This window comes from Coenobita brevimanus, chromosome 113 (genome assembly GCF_032717465.1).
Source record: "Coenobita brevimanus isolate Jiangsu-jjx chromosome 113, ASM3271746v2, whole genome shotgun sequence".
Classification (NCBI taxonomy): Eukaryota; Metazoa; Arthropoda; class Malacostraca; order Decapoda; family Coenobitidae; genus Coenobita; species Coenobita brevimanus.
In genome coordinates, this window is record NC_137066.1 from 15,722,862 (window position 1) to 15,744,551 (window position 21,690).

Sequence of the window (21,690 nt, forward strand, 5' to 3'; positions counted from 1 at the left end):
CACTTCCTGACATCAGTCACAGTGAAGCATTACTTACAGTTACTAATAGACGCATCGACAACCCTACGTTCTTTGAATCTGGATGTGATGGGAGTGTCTCCCAGTGTTTCAGTAGGGGCGTGTCTCCCAGTGTTTCAGTAGGGGCGTGTCTCCCAGTGTTTCAGTAGGGGCATGTCTCCCAGTGTTTCAGTAGGGGCATGTCTCCCAGTGTTTCAGTAGGGACGTGTCTCCCAGTGTTTCAGTAGGGACGTGTCTCCCAGTGTTTCAGTAGGGGCGTGTCTCCCAGTGTTTCAGTAGGGGCGTTTCTCCCATTGATTCAGTAGGGGCGTGTCTCCTAGTGCGTTAGTGTAACTGACAATTCTGACTAATCAGTAAGTCAGGCTTATGTTTAATAATGTTACTTTAGTGTTCATATGCTCCTAATGATGCATTATCAAGTGCTTGCTGTTGACTAAGGCAGACCCGAATAAATAAATTAACAAATACAACAGGAAATACACAGTCGGCCTCATCACCGAGAAGCACAAAATTAAACATTATTCAGAAGACTTTCAAAAATTAAGAAAGACTCCCACCTTCCCATGTCACCACTATCACCCACAGTCCATACAATGTCCATGGAGCCATCAAAGGAGTAAAAAATAGTATGAACTATTGAACAGAAGTTTGGTTTCCTGTAATCAAGGAAACCAATTAGTACGTCTGATGGTAACCATATATCTACCAAATGGACGCCTGGTGGTCTAGCGGTTCAAATTGCTTTCAACCATGTATGGTAAATAAAGGTTTAAACGGGGGGGGGGGGGGGTTAGACGTTAGTATTAACGCCATTCAAGGATGGGCGACTGGTCAATTTCCCCTTAAGTTTCTGTACTGCGAAACGTAGCCTTGTTCCTGACAGGCAATATAGGATGACGCAGGAGAGCTGTTCTGGGTACGATCTTGCCGATCCACTTCATTTACGAGTCGTTAAGTAATGGAATTGGCTCCCTCTGGCCATGTGGGCTACTTGAGAGAAAGAGAGAGAGAGAGAGAGAGAGAGAGAGAGAGAGAGAGTGGCACAAATTACCCATTATGGCCGCCAGTCCAAGGAAAAAATGAACAAACTTCTGATTGCTGTCGTAAGTTCCTGCCCCCTCCTCTCTCTCTCTCTCTCTCTCTCTCTCTCTCTCTCTCTCTCTCTCTCAGGCTTTCAAGCTTCCTCACTCTCCTCGCAATTATTTTCTACTTTCAGGTCTTTAGTAAGTATTTATATAGTGTATCGGCAGGCTTGCACATACCTCACATTAGTGGGCAAGTCTCCTACACTCGTTCAAGCTGTGTTTTACCGCTTCTGAATGGCAGCTGATCCGTTGGGCCGAGGAACACCATTTTCTGTTGCTGGATAAGTGACTTGCCCCACCCTGTGCATTACCCGTGGGTACCAGGTGTGGATGGCTTATTGAGTACTATGTGAAAATGCATCTGGAAATTGTTTTCTAAATCGCTGTGTTTGTGAGTAGGAGAGTATATATGAATGTATGTGCGTATATATCTATGGCTGGATGTACTGCACAGCTTAGGACAGAAATTTGCGGTACACTCGAGGTGAATGATGGACAGGCCGTTTCAGTCTTGCTGGGCCGCGGGTCACTCTCTGGGACCGCAGCCATTATACAACCTAGCACCTGAGTAGTTTGATATAAATGAAAAAATTTTTTAATCGATTGGATATCATGTCGAGTCTTACCTAAGTAAGGGGTGCATCTTATCATTCCCTTTACATATATATATATATATATATATATATATATATATATATATATATATATATATATATATATATATATATATATATATATAACTATGTTAACGTATAAGCAAGTTAATTATATCATAAGTTTCGCACATATGTTTAACCAATGTACTCACGACACCGCAAGAATGGGTGATGATCTTGGTGTAGGGAGACGTGGAAAACAACCTCATGAACAGTGCACACATACACTCCAACAGGGAAGGTGTATGTGAGAGAGAGAGAGAGAGAGAGAGAGAGAGAGAGAGAGGATCTGGGGTTGGGGTAGGGGTTGAAGTGGTAAGGTATGGGGGTGAAAGGGATCTGGCATTGTGGTGGGGGCTTGGGGAATCCGGAAGAAACGAATGTTGCTTGCTTAATATACTGTAATTGTTTACTAATTGTGCTCACGTGGTAAAACGGAATGAAAAAACTCGTTACAGTTAGATGAGGGGTCTCCTGATGAATGATGACGTTGTGTTAATATCCTGTTCACAGTCTGACACAGATGACTCAGTGATAGTAGCAAATTAGTCGCATCCAAATATTCGTAATGTCATGTTCATGTTGGCCACATTCCATCCCCAACCGTATACAGAGTACAGTACATACATACATATATATATATATATATATATTTATATATATATATATATATATATATATATATATATATATAGAGAGAGAGAGAGAGAGAGAGAGAGAGAGAGAGACTTCATTTCACTGTAAATGAAAGGAGCGACAGTGAGTATTTTCGTATATTACGTCTTCAGAATGAGACAGAAACGTAAAGGGTAGAGGTCTTTTATGCACACCCGCAGCAGGGAGTGGCACACAGAACAAAGAATGACCTGAATTAAATTGATCGATACATAGAACAATAGGTACCTGACATTTTACCCCATGGATGCACCTGACAGAAGGGGTAAATACTGTGACTTAACTCGTGCACAACTGCAGCAGTGAGTGGCAAACAGAACAAAGGATGGCCTGAATTAAAAATGAGCGATGCACAGAACAACTGGTACTTGATTTTTTTCCTTAGGGATGCACCTAACAAAAGGGGGTAAATACTGTGGCTTAACTTAAGACCTGATGTAGAGGATTAACGCTAGGTGTGTCCCACACGGGTGTGACTGAACTACCAGGAGATGACAAGGAACAATCAATTGTTAGTCTGGGGAGTACTGCTCTAAAATTTATTCAATTAACTGGTCAGTTGCATCCCTAAGGTAAAAAGTCAGGTACCTATTGTTCTGTGTATCGATCAGTTTTAATTCAGGTCATCTTTTGTTCCGTGTACCACTCCCTGCTGCGGGTGGGCATAAAAGACCTCTTCCCTTAATGTTTCTGTAACACTCTGTCTGATGATGTAAAATACGAAAGTACTCACTGTCGTTCTTTTAATTTTTCCTGTGGTTATTTTGCATATATACATATATATATATATATATATATACTGTATATATATATATATATATATATATATATATATATATATATATATATATATATATATATATATATACATTAATCCCTGTACTATTCGGACGCCCACTTTCCAGACACCCCACTTACCGGACATTTTGGCCCGGGATTCAGTATTTCCAAAATTGCCCAAAAAGCACACACACAAAAAAATCGACTTCCCCCCCCCCCGTAATTTGAACTTGGCACGCATGGCACGGACCAGCTGTGTTTTGGTGCATAGTTCCACCACCGTCCGCTAGAGCGCCCCTGCATCCTTCCCACTTACCGCCTGTCTCTTGTTGTGAGTGCACACTCATCATCATGGCCGCCCACGTGCTTGCTTTTGTGGTGGTACTCTACTTGCTGCAGGCTCTGCTGCTGCTCTCCTGCCGCTTGTTAATGTGTGTGTGTGATGATGGCCCCGCCACCTCACCTGAGAAGAGGAAGAGAGTGGTTTTGACTCTGGAGAAGAAGAGGGAGATATTGGACGAGGTGGATCTCACTCATCCTCCGTGAATTCAACCTGGCCCGATCTACTTTGTTTGATATCAAGAGATCCCGTGACAAACTCATGCAGTACACGGCTGACTTCTCGTCGAAGAACAAACGCAACGTAGAGAGGAAGATGATGTTTACTCCCCAGTATGCTGAAGTTGACCACGCCCAGTTGATTTGATACTGACAGCAACAGGCTGCTGGTGTGCTGGGGCGTGGCACAGAGCTGAAGGCTGCTGCTGAGAAGTTTGCAAGGCTTCACGATGCCCCAGACTTGAAGGCATCCGTGGGTTGGCTCTTCGCGTTCAAGTTACGACATGGCCTTACCAACCGTAAGTCTCATGGCAAAGCTTTGGACGCCAACGAGGATGGAGCAGAGGAGTTTCGGCACAAGGTGAAGGGCTTGAACAACAGGGAGGGCCTCACTCTCGGTCAAGTCTACAACGCTGACAAAACTGGTTTATTCTATTGCCCTTTGCCAACGAATACTCTAGCCAAGGAGACAGAGAGGCATGTACCTGGCCACAAGCTCAGCAAGCAACGGATATCTGCTTTGTGTCGTGCCAAAGCTAACGGCATGCACCGGCTTAAGCCTGCTATTGTTGGCCGTGCAAAGCAGCCTCGGTGTTTTCGTGGGATGATGAATGTCTTTCCTGTCATTTGGTATCATTCTTTGAAGGCATGGTTCACTGCCCAGATCTACAAAGACTGGTTCCACCGCCTTCTCGTCAAAGAGGTCATCAATTACCAGACGAAGACATTGGGAATCCCGCACAACCAGGTAAAGGCCCTCCTTCTCCTCGATAACGCACCTGCCCACCCGTGTGACAAGGACTTGGTGGCTGAGAATGGGTGCATTAGGTGCATGTTTGTCACCTAATACGACTGCTCTCATCGAAACCAATGGACCAAGGAGTGATCGTGGCAACGAAGAGACTGTATCGAAGAAAGTTCCTGGACGAAATGATGGTTGTTCTCGAGGATGAGGATGAGCGCAGGGAGGGACGGGACACGCGAGGCCAGCAGACTTTGGAAAACCTTCACCGCTACAATATCAAGTCTGCAATCTACGACTGGGCCAGTGCATGGAAGGAAGTCCCTGTCAAGACTAGATGTTGGTCTCGTCTGCTTCTCGGAATGGATGTGGAGCACGATTTCCTAGGTTTTGACGTGGATGACTTGCATGCATGTCTATGTGCACACGGCGACGATGGTGATGTGGACGAACTGCGGGAATGGTTGGATGATGACGAGGGTGATCCTGGGTATCAGACCATGTCTGATATCGAGATCGCATCTTCAGTTGCAGGTGTCAGTACCCAGCTTGTAGATTCCAACGAGGATGGCGACTATGATATGGACTCCTCTCAGCGTGACACTACACCCACCATCCGCAAGCTGAGTGCACTCAGGGAACACATAGAGTTTGTTCTTGACTACCTGGAACACCCAGACTGCGACAGGGAGATGGGCCCCTTGGGACTTGTGGAGGAAGTGCGCAGTTTCAGGCAGAGCATCATTATTCTCCAAAATCGTCGTTCCTTGCGTCAATCAAAAATTGAGAGCTTTTTCAGACCCGTGACCCTCGCTGTGCCCAGCCCTGGCTCCACACCATTGCCTCCCCAAGTCAGACCCTCATCCTCCGAGCCACAGCCCAGCACATCAGCCACGGTGGAGTCACCACTGGACGTGAGTTTGCACCTCTCTTCAGAGTCGTCTGCAGTGGGTAGTCCATCACCACGTCCCAGCGACACACCCCTAGGCCACCTGCATCAGCTACTCTCACTCTGACAGTGAATAAACAGCAAGAACTCACCACTAGACCACACGGGAATTTACAGTGTTGTGCAGTGCAAAAAAAAAAAATGTGCGTAGTGTTAACAAATTAGAATTCTGAGTGCAAAGACTTAAGTGCAGAGTGCAACACTGATTTTATTAATGTTCAATGGAGCGCAAATTAGACTAGAGAGTGTAGTGTTAGGAAAATGGATTGATGAGTGCAAAGACTTAAGTGCAGAGTGCAACATTTATTTCATTTAAGGTGCAATGGAGTGCAAGTAAGACTAGAGTACGCAGTGTTAGGAGAATGGAATTTTGAGTGCAAATGACTAAGTTCAGTGCAAGACTTCATGTACAGTGTACTACAGGTGCTTCAGATACTCCTTTTTAATGTCAGAGACTGAGAGGAGGTGGGTTATTCATCGAGATGGCCAGGGACTTGTTGTAAGTACCCAGAATGTTTCATATTGTACTGTAATTTGCATACTTGCCTCTAAAACCTCAGTTCGCTCTTTTATGTCCCTTCTTGGTGTGAATAGGGTCTTAGGTGCTATGCATGTGCAGTAGGGAGATGTTTTTCTGAGTTAGGCTAGGTTAGGGTCCATAATTACCAGTCCAGGAGCCAGGGAATTGTAAGTATCCAGAATGTTTAATATTGTACAAACTCACCTGTAAAACCTCATTCCTTGTTTTTTTTTCATTTATTTCAGTCTTTTATATCCTTTATTGGTGTTAATTGGGTCTTAAATAGGTGCTATGCATGTCCAGTAGGGAGTTGTATAGGTATTTTTCTGAGTCAGGGTAGGTTAGGGTCCATAAGTACAGGTCCAGGAGGCTGGGGCCCATTATCCGGATGGAACCACTTTCTGGACATGCTTTTGGCTCTATTGCATCGGATAGTAGAGGGATTACTTATATATATATATATATAAAGTGTGTACCTGTGTCGTGGTTGTCTGTGTCTGGCTCCTGTGTGTGTGTGTGTTTGTACCTAATTGTATCTTACAGGAATGAGTCAAGCTCGAACTGTCCCGTGTATTAAACCACTTTTATCATTAAGCGTGTTTTTGTCGTCCAAGCTGAAGCTTGGGATTCGAAGCGCATCTTGGGGCGCTTGGTTACTGTCCGCAAAAACAGTCCAGGATACGTAGAACCGAAATATTACGTGCCAATCGCCAAGTACACAGAGGGGTTTGCCGAAGAAGATCTTCTGACAAATATGCAACTTACATGTAGCCGTTATTTGTGCTGAACTGGCCCTATATGTCGTTAATATTAGCCACCTGCACCCTAATTTTATGTACATAATGCTAATTTCATTATATTTATCATTTACGTGTCCTTGCTGGCCAATCTCACTCTCCCCAAGCTACATCAAGACTGCTCCCGACCACGCTTGGGTGAGATAAGAAGACGGTCTTGGTTTCGATGACAGATGCTTGGGCCGGCTTCGCATCACTTTGGCTGACAAAAACGGGGCAGCTTGGTTTCACCGAAGATGGCTTCGAATCTGATCCCTCAGCCTGGACGACAAAAACGTGGCTATACATATCCTTAAAATTATGAATTGTTTTGGCACACACTATTTCATTCGGTAGTGCATTCCACTGATCAGTTGCTCTGTTTAGGAAACTGACTTTTCTTACGTCTTTATCACCTCTCTTTTTATGTAGTGTTTTGCAATGGTCTCTTGTTGATGCGTCCCTATTCGTTATATACTGATTTATGTCTATTTTCTCTTTCCCTGAGATGCGTTTATATAGCATAATCGTGTCTCCTCTTTTCTTTCTCTCCTGTCGTGTTGGCAGATTCAGTTTTTCTAGTCTTTCTAGCTTAGATTCCTTAAGCTTGGTACCCATCTTGTAGCTGCTCTTTGTACTTTTTCAGTCTTATCTACGTGTTTTTTTTTTTTTTTTTTTTTTTAATGAGGATTCCAGATTACTGATGCATACTCAAGGGTTAGTCTGATGAATGACATTATCTTTCTCAGCATGTCTTCACTTATGAATGAAAATGCTGTTCTCATAATAGTAAGCAGTGTATACATGTTCCGTACCTTCTCACTGATGTGGTCAGCTGGAGATAGTCTGTTACTGATAATCACTCCAAGGTCCTTCTCTCTTTCTGACATATGTAGGGTTGAACTTTCTAACTTATAATCCCAATCTGGTATTTTTCCACTCTTACCAAGCTTAATTACATGACACTTGTCCACATTGAATTCCATTTGTCATTTTTTTTTGTCCATTCATAATGTTTAATTCTTCTTATAGCTCTCTGGAAAAGTCTGCGTTAGTAATTCTCCTTTGTATTTTTGCATCATCAGCAAAAATATTTAGATAGCTTCCATTTCCCAAGTTCCTGCCTATGTCATTTTAAATATATACTAAGAACATAACTGGTGTCAGCACTGAGCCCTGTGGAACTTCGCTAGTCACTCCAGTTCATGATGAGTAATTACCCCTAAGTACTGTTCTCATTTTCCATATTTCTGAGAAAATCTTGCATTAAACAAAACAGATTGCCTTTGATTCCTCCTTGATGGTACAGTTTCTATACAAGTCTTTGGTGCGGTACTCTGTCAAATGCATTCTTGAAGTCTAAATAGATACTGTCAAGTCAATCCAAACTTCTCTTTTCTGTAATGTTTCTGTAACTCTCTCTCAGTAGCATAATAGATCAGTAACACATGATTTTCCCTTTCCGAAACTGAACTTTCTTTCTGTTATCTTATTGTGTTCTACTAGATGGTTTACCCAGACTTTTCGTATCAGCTTTTGTAGTATCTTACAACACTGGTCAGTGATACTGCTTGGTAGTTGAGTGGATTCTGTCTATTCCTTTTCCTAAATAAGGGAACAATGTTTGGTTTCTTCTACAATTCGGGTAGTTTATTTATTTATTTATTTTTTTTTTAATGTGTCCGAATCTAGGCATAGGCTTCACAGCCTGCTATCAAGGCCCAGCAGTCCCCCTACATACCATACACCTCTACATGTCACCACTTCGGCGCTAACACCCACCGTCCATATTGAATACATGCTAGGGCTGTCTCATACAGGACTGGTGTATTGGTATTAGCGGGGGTATTTTTACGACATGTCGGCGGGTCTTCTGGTAGATCAGTAAAGCCTGATTTAATGAAATTCAAATCCTTAAACTGTTCCCTGCCCCAGCCGGGATTTGAACCTGGGTCCGTTAGGACCGCACGCCACCTCTCTACCGATTGAGCCACCGCCTCCCCTACGTTGACCTAAGGATTTCTTGAATATTAAATGTATTGATCTACTTAACTCTTTTGCATATTCATGTAGCACCCAACATGGAATTTCATCAGGACATTTGCATTTCCTTTGTCTGATTTACTGAACTCTACATGTACTTCTTTTTCTGATATTTATATATCTGATAATATATGTGAGCATGCACGGTCCATATTATGTCTCAAAATTATTTTCTTTTGTAAAAACTGATTGGAAATTTTTATTTAGTACTTTACAAATATCTTTTTCCTGTGTATAGATGATCCCCTTGTCCATAATGGACTATAATATCTTTAACTTTGGTTGTGCTTTGGATGTAGCTGTAATATAGCTTTGACTGATCACTACTTTTGTGTCTGTCTTCCTCAAACTGTCTTTGAGCTTCTCTCCTTGTCCTTGTATAATAATTTCATGCCTGTTTATAGTTGTTAAATGCCCTCTCACTATTGTGTCTTCTGTACGAGTATCTATTCCACAGCAAGTCTCTTTTTTCTTTTGATTTTGTACAGTCTGTATTAAATAATTTGTTTTCATTTCTGTTTCTTTGTGGTGAGTGATATAATTTTGGACTCCTATTTCATAAAATTCACAGAATTTTCTATATATTATATTTAAATCTTGTCCTCTAAACTCCTTTTCCCAATGTATTTCTAAGAAATACATCTTTAGGTCATGGTGGTTACCCTTTTCGTAGTTTAGGCTCTTTTTGTAACTCTCATTACAGTTAACTATGTCCAATGCTGAAGTTGCAATTTAATACCGCATGGTCACTCTTGCTGAATTGAAGGTGATACATTATACTGTTATTATCATTTTCTTGCCTAGTAAATATAAGATCTAGTACTGGAGGATCATCAAGTCCTCTTTTTCTGGTGTTTTCTTTTACATGTTGTGTTAGGAAAAACTCCTGCACAAGATCCAGGAGCTTTTGGTCCCAATAACTTTCATGGCTTCTTACATCTAGTGTATTCCAGTTTTTATTGGTACTGAACTATCCGGTTAATATACGAATAATTCATTCAAATTTCTCTTCCATTCTATGTAGTAATGCTCTTAAACTCTGAATTGTACTCTCTGCCATGTCTTCATATTCGGTTCTTTCCCAAGTGTTTGTTTTGGGTGGCATGTATAAATTTGCCACAACTGCTATCTCTTCAGATGTGTTTATCTCTACAGCAATGCGTTCTACTTGTGAGGGTATATCTATTTCTATTTCTTTGACTTGTATATTTTTCTTTTTTAATACAGGATTATAAATCCACTTCCTTTTTAAAAATTCCTATCTCATCTCCATATATTGTATTCCTCTGTGTTTAGGGTATCGTTTAATATCCTTGGGGTTAATTTTGTTTCAGTTTGGCAAGTAATATGTGGTTCCTTTTCTTTGGTATACTCTTTCATCTCTAATAATTTAGATACTATTCCATCTATATTTGCATACATCAGCTTCATCATCTTGTTTACATACTTGCGATAGCTTGAGTCTAGTTCCTTCCTTCTTTTTATTCCCTGCTGGTTATGTGCCACTTTCGGACCGGCAATCCAATTACTTTGTAAAAAAAAAAAGATAAAAATTACTTTTCTCTTCCTCTGAGCTTTCCTCGTTCTTCGTTTTTTGCTTCCCTCCTCTCTTCTTTAGAGGCCTCAATTCCTCTTGAGTTTTGAATCTTTTTATCCATACTTTTTTTTTTTAAATTCCTCTTTTCTCATGAATTTTTTGGCATTTTTAAATATTTTCTCTACAGTGTTTGCACTCTGAAAGGTTACTTTCAGCGGCCCTGACCTACTTCTCTCATATTTCCCTAGCCTTTTATGTTCTTCTATATCTTTATCACAGATATCCTCTGATACATTATATTTCCCATCTCCTTGTCTCTTCAGATTCTATTTTTTATTTCTTCTTCACCTATGCCACTGATTACTGTAGATTTGTTAATCTCTACAGCTTCCCTGACTAGTTTTTGTTTTATTATTATTATTACTTTCACTGTCCAGACACTGCCATGTTAAAAAGGGGTGCCAAAATCCCTGATCATGCACTTCTCTTCACAACATTCATCCAGTCAGCTCGAACTCTTGTCAGTTCCCTAGCCTCACCGACTTGCAAACCTCTCTTCCTCACACATTCATCCACCATATCTCTCCACCTTCTCCTTGGCCTACCTCGCCTCCTCCCTCCTTCCAAGCTCAGATATACCATTTTCACCACTATTTTTATCCATTCTCTTCACATGACCATACTATATCAGTACACTCTCTTCGATTCTGGTGTCCACCGACTTCCTCAGTCCGCATCTTTCACGAATCACATTATCTAGTATTCTATCGACTCCCTGTACTCCACATACATTCCTCAGCAGTCCCATCTCCACTGCTCTTACTCTTGACTTTTCGTTTTCATGTCACACCATAGTCTTACATCCATATGTTAAAGCTGGCACTAACACTCCTTCATGTAAGCCTCGTGCAGTGGCAACACTCAAGCCTCTGTTTCATATCAAGGTCTACATTGCACCAGCTACTTTTCTTCCTTGTGTCACTCTACTTTCAACTTCTTTTGCACATTTTCCTCTCTGTTGTATCACTGTACCCATGTATTTGAACTCTCTCACCAATTCCAGTCTCTCTCCATTCACTGTTACATCGCACTGGGACTTACCTTCTCTCACATTTACTCTCAAGGCACGACGCTTACAGACATCAGGATAACTCTGCAGTAGCCTACCAAGTTCTTGTCCAGTACTTGCAAGCAGTACTGCATCATCAGCATACAACAAATTTGAGATATTCCATCCATCACCATACATTACCAACGCCATCCCTCTCTCCATTACTCGAGTTTTTACTTCTCTCATCACCCCATCCATATAATATATATATTATATATTGAAAAACCATGGGGACATCGCACAACCTTGTCACACGTCCACACTGATCGTGAACCATTCACTTAGCTGCCTATTAACCCTTACACATGCTTCACTGCCATCATAGAAACCCCTGACGGCATCTAGCAGCTTACCATCTACATCGTACATGAGCAAAACGTTCCACAATCCTTCTCTGTCCACTTAGTCATGTAGTTCCCGGAAGTGATAGTGAGTTGCATCTGGTTCATTTTGTGACCAAAAGTTCGGTTCAGTGAAAGAGTGTGGCTAGGGTATGGCTGTTTCCATGTGAACGTGATCAGAATGTAGATTAAGTTACCTAGTGCTTAAGTCATTTTATTTCTACTGTAATTTATTAGTACTAGGTCTCTTTATAATATTTAAATCTCGAGTGGGTAGGAATGTGTGCCTATGGTCACGTAATCCAGCATAATGTATGCATGTGCAAAGTGGTGTGAGGCACGATGATTTTCAGTGTTTTTTCGATGTAAGGGTATAGTGAGAGGTTGTTGGAGAGTAATTATTTTAACTAGGGAATGTCATTTTTTTCGGGTCATCAATTATAAGGGGAAAGGCATCACATTGAGTCCGTCACGAGTCTACAGTAATGAAAATTTTAAATTGCGTAAGACATCATCCTCCCCCCCCCCCTTTTCCACCACCCAATACTGACATACCATAAGCGTGTCACTCGCTCACTGGCTGTTAAATGCGGCAGGTGGTAGATGCTGTCATCCTTCCACCCCTGCCCCCGCCTCCAAGGACTACTGTAAGTGATTTCATAATATTGATGTTTGATATATTGAAGCGCGAATAAGTGATACCCCTTGAGTGATAATGGTGACGAAACTAGAGAAATAGACTCAGGTTAGTATCAAGTGTTGTCATCCCCCAGGGAGTGTTGTGTCTCATCACGCAAGGTGACGCCATTGGCCTCATTTGATGAGCGAGTCCTGAGTTCCCGCTCACCTCCTTTGTATTCTGTGAGCTGGATAGTGAGGTATTTCCCATGTATTTGTGTACTGTACTTTATGTTATTATTTAGTGTGCAACTGGAATAGGAGAATGCTAGCTACAGAGTTCTGTCTGAGCCTCAGATGAATGTGTAATTTTTGTGGGCCAAATATCAGGTGCCCTGGAACTGTGAATTGTTTATTAATATGTATTGGGATGACCTTGCATTTCAGTACTTGTTAGGGCTGTGTTAGTTGTGAGTTAAGGTTCACGTAGTTGCTTTGTGAGGCACAATGATATCAAGGCAGTGATGTTCTACATGGTTAGAGTAGGCTTTTCCATGCTTATTTGTTATAGTACTTTTCTTCTATGTTATCCCGACAATATATATTACTTTGAGCAGGCGTATGTGTCTGTAGTGTCATGCGTTATTCAGTTTCTAACTGAAATGCCGAGTGTTGTATCTCATGTTCCTTTATTATTAGACTTTCTCGATCACCTGAAGGGATTACTTGCGTTAGGGAGAATGGTTATTCATTGTACGTATTAATTTCTAGCGGGTCCCAGTGAGGGAGTCAAGGTTCCAGTACGGGAGTCAAATTCCAAATGTGGAGGTCAAGGTCCCAGTGTGGAAGTCAAGGAAAAGATTATCCAAAGACCAGACCAGTGAACTATGAGCTCAGAGGGATGATAATGGACAGCCACATTGGACTGAACCTGGGACAATGGAGCTAAGTTTTATGGAATTTGATATTAGGGCCAAATGTTTGTGGAATAACGTGCCAACTGATTAAGGATTATTCTGTAAGGCTAGTAGCTGGGATGCTTTCAATCCCATTTTTGGTCTTCTTAATACATATTTCCTCTCACTCGAACTTTATTGTTTGTATAACCCTTGGGAACTGGTGGTACAGAGTTTACCTAGTTGACTGTTGATGTGTTAGCCAGAAGCATTTTTGGAAATCGCAAAGGTCGGGCTTGGGTTGGCCGAGTTGGAGACTGACCCCGTTATTTTGGCATGCTACCACTCTTAACTTGCCACTCGAAAAGTAATAAATGCAACCGAAGAGGCCACTAGTGAGAAACAGTCTCCGTCAGTCTGAGTTCCCGACCGTTCCAGCATGCAGTGGTCATCACCTGTGACTTGGTTTTTGCCCCCTTTTGACCACGCTAAAGTCTGGATCGCAGAGCCTATTCATACAAGTGGTGTTGCAGCGTTGGGATGACCTACTAATGTGAGGGTAATTGAACTGGTAAGCAATAATTGAGAGGTCATCTAGAGGATTGTCATTAAATCTGATTAAGGTAATAGCTTATCCCCTAGCTCTCAAAGGTACTGTATAACTTGGCATTATATGTAGAATTATAGGGTATGTTTATAGTGTGTATTGTTTTGGTGTTGCAGTTGGGCATTTTAATAGTTGCTCTTCACCTGCTGGGGTTGTGTATAATTCAAGATGGAGTCCCAGGTTGAAAAATTAATTGACCTTGAGACTGAAATGCCTGAGGGAGTAGGTGTAAAGCAGGAACCATCCACAACTGATGAGTGTTTGAGCATAGTAGAGCTTTGGAGGAGATGTTAAGTCCACTTGGACTCATCCCGACCTAGAGTGGAGGCCCACCACAGTATACCCCCATAAAGTCTGGAAATCCATTTAAGCAGTCAACTCCACAGTGGTCAAATTTGCCTGTAGGAGGTATGCAGAGCTATCAGGGAAATTCAATAGTACTAGTGTGCAAGGATGCTGACATTCTAAAGATGAGTGAAATGTATGGTCTATATACTAGAACCCTTGTGGATCACAAGATTTTGACCAGTGAGCAAGAGGAGGAGATATTGTCTAGTGTAAGATCCAGGAGACCGCCTGAGAGGTTGCAGTATACATAGATGATCGGTGTAAGGTGTATATATTGTATATACTTATTTTGTTTTCTCTGAGCATGTCTTGCCCTTGCCTTAACTGGATGGAAACATGGAGTTGGGTATGCCTTTCCAGGTCTCTCCAGACTGTACCTGCATATTTATTTTCTTCTCTCTCTACCAGCACCTGTGTGTTGTAATTTTGGGTTGATTAATAGGGATGAGCAGTTGTTTAGGGTATGTCCAGCTTTTGAAGAGGTGAGGCGTGGAAGCTGCATGTTGTCATATCGAGTACTGTACACCAAGGTGTATAGACTGTCGTTCTTGCCTTGCCTCGATTCTTTTTTTCTTTTTTATGTTAGATTGTTTGGCTTAGTTAGGGAAAATGAGATCTCATAGTTAGGACTTTTTTTTTTTTTCCAGATTTAGGGAATTGTACATGTGAGGGGCAGTTCTACCCGAAGGTCTGTGCCTGGAGGTTTCCTACTTGCTTTGAGAACCTCGAGTGCCGAGTGTATGTAATACCCAAACTGCAGTATAGGATTGCTCAGAGAGAGAGAGAGGGGAAATTTCCAGTTTCTCTATAGAGCTTGGAGAAGTTGAACTATGGGGCTCTCGCATGTTAGGAGAGGTAGGTAGGCTTCACTCGGTCTCTCAGGACAGAACACAGTGGAGTGGCTTGTGTTACTCTCAGCTAAGCACATAGTTTCTCCTCGTAGCAGGGCATTCTTCTTGTGAGTGATATACCTTAGCATACGTCGTCTGTTACATATCATGAGTAGCATGAGACAATTTACTCATGGTAGAGGATTTTTTTTTTTTTTTTTTGCGGACAGGATAGCTGCCAACTGTCCTCGAGCATGGAGCTTATGTAATATCCCACAGTCACAGTATAGGACAGGTTGGCTGGTGTCTTTGAAGGCATGTAGATTGGTTTCCCCTCATGAGCAAGGAGCGTGTAGAACACCCCACAGTAGCAGTATTGAGGGAGACTGGTCAAGTAGGTGAATTAACGTATAATGTTTGTTAAGTATGGGTACTGGGTATATCCGAGGGGTTCAGGTCGAGCCGCCAGAACTTTTGGTCTTCCCTAACCGTGGGCGGATGTAGTGCCCGGAAGTAGTGAGTTGTATCTGGTTCATTTTATGACCAAAAGTTCGGTTTAGTCAGAGAGTGTGCCCAGGGTGTGGCTGTTTCCATGTGAACATGATCAGAATGTAGACAAAGTTACCTAGTGATTAAGTCATTTTTTTTTTCTTCTGTAATTTATTAGTAATAAGTCTCTTTATACTATTAACCCGCTCCATTCCGTCGACGTATGGGTACGTTGCAACGATTTGCATTTGCCAGTCCCGGCGACGTACCAGTACGTCGTGCAATTACAAGGTCCCTAATTTGCACAATTTTCAATTTTTGCACTATTCCTCTACAAGATGCCAAGCAGGGACAATGCCTTACATTGCATAACCTCCCCCCTCCCCCCCTCATGCCATTGTCTTGGCAAAGGACCTGTTACCAGTGACCTGGCTAGTAAAGATATTGAGGGCCAGAGTGATTCCCCAATCGATGACAATGTGGAGGACAATGTTTACATAGCATTAGAAGAAACAGCCAGAAATAATGATCAGGTAATGTGGCAAAAAAAGGTCAGGTATGGTGATTAGTTAGTGAGTGAAACAATGCTTATAATGCCTTTATTACTGCTTGAAAACCAATATACTCTCATACTACATATACATTCGTACCAAGTAAATAAATAAACACCGTTTATGAGTGGATAAAATAGTTACCCTCCCATAGAACTCGTTTTCTTTGGTGCCAGCATGTTAGAAAACCCATTCAGGTAAGGAGGAACTCCTACCTGGATTGGGCACTTTAAACCTCAGGTGAGCAATTTCTCTATGAATTTTTGATGTTTCTCACCAAAAGCGAAGGTTTTAGCCAAAAATTTTTTTTTCAAAAATACCTCGGGACTGGGGGATGTCGGAGGTGCGGAAAACCTCGGGACGTGACAGGTTAAAATCTCGAGTGGGTAGGAATGTGTGCCTATGGTCACGTAATCCAGCATAATGTATGCATGTGCAAAGGGGTGTGAGGCACGATGATTTTCTGTTTTTTTCGATGTAAGGGTATAGTGAGAGGTTGTTGGAGAGTAATTATTGTAACTAGGGAATGTCATTTTTTTCAGGTAATCTATTGTAAGGGGAAAGGCTTCACACTGAGTTTATCACGAGTCTATGTAGTGAAAATTTTAAATTGTATAAGCTGTCATCCTCCCCCCCCCCCTTTTCCACCACCCAATATTGGCGTACCATGAGCATGTCACTCGCTCACTGGCTGTTAAATGCGGCAGGTGGTCGGTGTTGTCATCCTTCCCTCCCCGTCCAAGGATTTCTCTAAGTAATTTGATAATATTGAAGTTTGATATGTTGAGTCGCGAATAAGTGATACCCTTTGAGTGATAATGGTGATGATAATAGAGAAATAGACTCAGGTTAGTATTAAGTATTGTCGTCCCCCAGGGAGTGTTGTGTCTGCTCACGCGAGGTGACGTCATTGGCACCATTTGACGAGCGAGTCCTGAGTTCCCGCTCATCTCCCTTGTAATCTGTGAGCTGGATAGTGAGGTATTCCCATATATTTGTGTACTGTACTTTATATTATTATTTAGTGTGTAACTGGAATATGAGAATGCTAGCTACAGAGTTCTGTCTGAGCCTCAGATAAATGTGCACTTTTTGTGGGCCAAATATCAGGTGCCCTGGAACTGTGAATTGCTTATTAATATGTGCTGGGATGACTTTGCAATTCAGTACTTATTAGGGCTGTGTTAATTGTGACTTAATGTTCATGTAGTTACTTTGTGAGGCACAATGATATCAATGCAGTGATGTTTTACATGGTTAGAGTAGGGTTATTCATGCTTATTTGTTATAGTATTTTTCTTTTATATATTACCCCTACAATATGTATTATTTTGAGCAGACGTATGTGTCTGTAGTGCCATGTGTTATTCTGCTTCTAACTGAAATGCCGAGTGTTGTATCTCATGTTTCTTTATTATGAGACTTTCTCGATCACCTGAAGCGATTACTTGCATTAGGGAGAATGGTTATTCATTGTACATATTAATTTCTAGTGGGTCCCACTGAGGGAGTCAAGGTCCCAGTCTGGGCGTCCAAGTCCAAGTGTGGAGGTCAAGGTCCCAGTGTGGAGGTTAAGGTCCCAGTGTGGAAGTCAGGGTCAAGTATATGCAAAGATCGGACCCGTGAACTATGAGCTCAGAGGGATGATTATGGAGAGCCACATTGGACTGAACCTGGGACAAGGGAGTTAACTTTTATGGAATTTGATATTAGGGCCAAATGTTTGTGGAATAACGTGCCAACTGATTAAGGATTATTCTGTAAGGCTAGTAGCTGGGAAGCTTTCTACACCATATTTGGTCTTGTTAATACACATTTCCACTCACTCGAACTTTATTGTTTGTATAACCCTTGGGAACTGGTGGTATAGAGTTTACCTAGTAGCTTGTTGATTTGTAATCCAGGAGCATTTTGGAAAATCACAAAGGTCGGATGTGGATGTGATAGGAAGCGTTATGAGGAACACACTGAGGTGGTTTGGCCATGTGGAGAGGATGGAGGGTGAAAGGCTGACGAAGAGAGTGTATGTGAGTGAGGTGGAGGGGGGAAGAGGGAGGGGGAAGCCGAGGATGAGATGGAGGGATGGGGTGGGGAGGTATATGAGAGGGGGGGGGTGAGTTGGGAGCAGGGCAGTGACATGGAGGGGGACAGGGTGACTTGGAGGCTTTTTGTTTGTGGCCACCCCAAACGGGATTGAGGTGTCAGGCAGTAGATAGATAGATAGACAAAGGTTGGGCTTGGATTGGCTGAGTTGGAGACTGACCCCGTTATTTTGGCGTGCTACCACTCGTAACTTGGCCACTCGAAAAGTAACAAATGCAACCGAAGAGGCCACTAGTGGGAGAGAGTCTCCGTCAATCTGAGTTCCCGACCGTTCCAGCCTCACTGTAAATATTTGATCCACACATCCTCTCCCACTCCTAAAGCCACCCTGCTCATCATTCACTAAGACTTCTGATATCTCTCTTACTTTCTCTATAATAATTTTTCCATATGCCTTCCTTACCACAGTCAGTAAACTTATGTCACGATAATTTTTGCACTCACTTCACTCACCTTTATTTTTTTACAGGGGTACAATCACTGCCTTTTTCCACTCTGCTGGCAAAGCTTCAGTCATCCATGACTTCTTACTTATCTCTCACTACCATATCATTCCACTCTCTCCACTTCACTTGTCATCTCTGCAAAAACCCAACAACCCCAGCTGCTTTCCCATTTTCAGCTGCTTCACAGCTTTCTTCACCTGCCTGAAGGTTATGTTTCCTGGCACTGCATTCCTTCTCTTCCCAAAACAGTCACGTTTACAGTGGCTCTGCACTTTGTATTCCCATTCATCAGGCTTTCAAAATATTCTTTCCATCTGGTCCTTACTTCATCCTCTTGGGTTAATAATCTACGACCTACATCGTTCACACCATCACATATCTTTCCACTTTCAATTCTACATTTCCGCACCTCTTTCCAGAATAACTTCGTATTTTCAGAGTAGTTCGCATTCATTTTTCTTCCTAGATCATCATTTACCTCCTTCTTTTTCCTCTTCACTAGTCTCTTTACGAGTTTCTTGCTCTCAGTATATTCATTTATTATTACAGTTGAGCCCTGTCCTGTAACCACTCCAGCCACTTCTTTCTCTTTTCCTCCACTGCTTTCTTAACCTCTTCGTCCCACCATGTACTTTTCTTTTCTGTTGTTACTCTTGCCACACCACACACCGCTTTAGCATTTCTAACTAAGCAATCCATATATGCACGCCACAGGCTGTCCAGATCCATTTCATTGCAATTCACTTATTCTTCCTCCTGCCCTACTTTGGTCCTGTATTCATCTGCCATTTCTTTGTTCCTCAGCATCTCGACTTTCATTCTTTCGCCCTGACTGCTCCTCTCTCTCCTGGTCCACCTTACTCCTCTCAGCTTGATCTTGCATACCACAATCATAATATGATCTGACAGACGTCCACATCTTCCTCTCACGGCCCTCGTATCACCAACCATTCCCAGCATCGATCTCTATGGCACATAATCAATCAGGCTTTTCTCATCACGATCCCCGTTTCCTCTATACCATGTATATTTATGGGCATCTTTGTGTTTGAAATACTAGTTACAAATGCACAACCTACTTTCCTGACACATAGCCTTCAGTCACTTCCCATTATCATTTTCTCCTGGTACTCCTTTACAACCCATTATGTTACCCTCAGGACCAGTGGCTAATCTTCCATTCATATCGCCCAGTACGATCACTTTATAGCTCTTGGTTATCTCACTGCTTCATCTAGCTTATCCCCAAACCTGTCTTTCTCTCTCTCTCATTCCTGTCCTCACACAGTGCATACGCTACAAATACCGCCACTTTTACCTACTTAAACTTGAACTTGACATACATACATCTCGAGCTGACACATTTGTAATCTCTCCTCCCACTCTGCCACACCTCATTCATCAACAAAGCAACTCCTTCCTTGCATCTCCCTCGCCCATTCATGCCCGATCTTACACATTTCACACCCTCCAACTCCTCCACTTCACACCCTTTCATCTTTGTTTTACACAGTGCCATTACGGCATATCTCACACTCTGGAACACATTCACTACTTCAACCCTCTTGCTCTCCTCATTCACACCTCTCGCATTCCACATGGCCATGTGAATCTGCCCATTTGGTTGAGGCCCAGGGTGGGTAGTGGGCTCTCCGAGGCTCTCCGAAACAATTGCCGTGATAAAGTGATTTTGGATAAGGGAATCTTGGGGACACTTAACTCTGCTAAAAAACCCGATTATATGGTTACCACCCAGCGTAATATATGGTTTCCTGGGTAAAGGAAACTCAGTGTAGAGACCATAAGACATCATTACCTTGAGTGAATGGATGATGGGTGCCCCCATCCACCACCAATAATAAAACTTAAAAGTACATTATGGGACTGAAGTGGTTAATCATGGTTAATCAAAATTTCTATCACAGTCAGTACTTTCAGGACCATCCCCCTAAAGAGATGCATCTGTGGGTGGTCAGAGACAAGTGTGCATGGCCTAGGGTTGTTCTCATGGTGATGACTGTGGAGAAGCCTGAATATGCCCGTGACAATGTTCCTAGGCTTGCCCATGATGATGCAGTCACTCACACCCTTGACGGGGTTGCTCTGCCCATGGTATGCTGCATCAAAGAGATGGTCCGCAATCTTTTCAGACGAGGCCAGCATCAGCACAGACTCCTTCATCTTGGATAGGCCTTGTCGATTGATGCCCAGCACCTGACCCCTACATGTCATGAGGTCCGCCAGCAGCATCATATGTCATTGCTCAACACTCAGCCCGTGGTTCTCCATGGTAACAGAAATCTTACAAATGATAGTCGCTCTTGCAGCTTCAATACCGAAATATGTGAAGATTTCATATATGTTGTTGGAGGTGCAGCGAGTGTCGTCAACACCGTACGTGGTGATCACTTCTCGCAGATTGTTACCTTTACCAGAAGCTCATATGATGGCTTGCCACCTGGACCACCATCATTCAGGTTAATCACTGCCTGATTGACGGAAGGTAGTCCCTTGATGATAACCTTGGTAAGGTGCTGCTTGAGGTGTTGTAGCTGGTAATACATGACTGATACTTTGGTATGCAATGGACGCACTGTAATGATGGTGTCACTCTCAACATATACATCTGTTTCCTTTATCTTGAGCTTAGATGTGCAGATGGAGTACTTGACTGAATATGCATCAACCTCCAGTATAGGTAGCCTGATGCGATCCATTGCGAGCTTCAGCAGAAGGAAGCAGTCACCAGGAAGAAATGCCTCCTTCATAATATATATATATATATATATATATATATATATATATATATTGTTACGGAGCAGAGAAAGATAATGTACACTTTAAGTGAGAATACGAAGAGTCACTACTGTCCCGTAAAGTTCCAGGTTCAAAACAAAAGAGTTAGGTAAAATTACAAGTTAAAGTTTAATGCTTAAACTAACAACAAAACATTCAGGACTCATAAGGATAATGTAATGGCAAATAAACAGGTTAAATATATGGTTAACTGC

General features: G+C 42.3%; 1 pseudogene; it reads right to left on the reverse strand.

Annotated features, from left to right (window-relative positions):
- Positions 1-20,572: 20,572 nt before the first annotated feature.
- LOC145418267 (DNA-directed RNA polymerase III subunit RPC1 pseudogene) lies at positions 20,573-21,447 on the reverse strand (annotated as a pseudogene).
- Positions 21,448-21,690: the final 243 nt, after the last annotated feature.